This window comes from Propithecus coquereli, unplaced genomic scaffold, assembly GCF_000956105.1.
Source record: "Propithecus coquereli isolate 6110/MARCELLA unplaced genomic scaffold, Pcoq_1.0 Scaffold53, whole genome shotgun sequence".
NCBI lineage: Eukaryota > Metazoa > Chordata > Mammalia > Primates > Indriidae > Propithecus > Propithecus coquereli.
In genome coordinates this window covers 7065873-7066600 of record NW_012151174.1, presented here as the reverse complement: position 1 = coordinate 7066600, position 728 = coordinate 7065873, and positions in this window count along the sequence as shown.

The following is a 728-nucleotide window of genomic DNA, read 5'->3' as shown; positions in this document are numbered from 1 at the left end:
GACTTAGGAGGCGAGGCCCGCAGAGCGTGGGAGGAAGAGGAGGCTCTGCCCCCGGTATCAGTTCATTCCCTGCGTATACGATTGAGTGCTAAGCAGTCTGACATGCGGCCCGCTTTTTCCCCACTGGAAAGTAGAGTTCATGGTTAACTATTCGGGGTGAATCTGTCACAACCACACTTAACCCGGTAGACATCCCGGGAGGAGCAGGCTTGGCCGGGCTCCAGCTGGTGCAGCTTTGCCGACGTGGCCGTGAAGCCAAGCCGGTGTCTCTGGTCTGGGTGGTGCTGAGGGCGAGTTCAGCAGTCAAGGCCGGGCCCATCCTCCCTCACGGCGCCGGGGTCCCGGTGGGAGCAGGGGAGAGGGCGCGTGGACATGTCCGAGCCAACACGCGTCCCTTGGCGTGCACGGACCTGCAGCGGTTCCGCCGCAGAGGCCCTGCGGGGAGGAGTTGGTGCGCACGCAATTGCATGGGTGGCACGTGAGAACTAAAACAGCTATGTTTTGATTTCTTAAAGACAGTTCATTATGTAATAGGTGATAAACTTACCTTCTTTTATCACCGAGTAGATTTTGTTTTCTGCGTGAATAATCACTTTGTGCGTGCTTCAGAGCGTGGGGCACCAAGTTCTACCGAAACACAGCCGCTCTCCTCACGCGACGTGTCGTCTGCGACTGCGTTTGTGCTGCCGCGGCAGAGCCGGGCAGTCGCCATGGAATCTGTGGCCCAC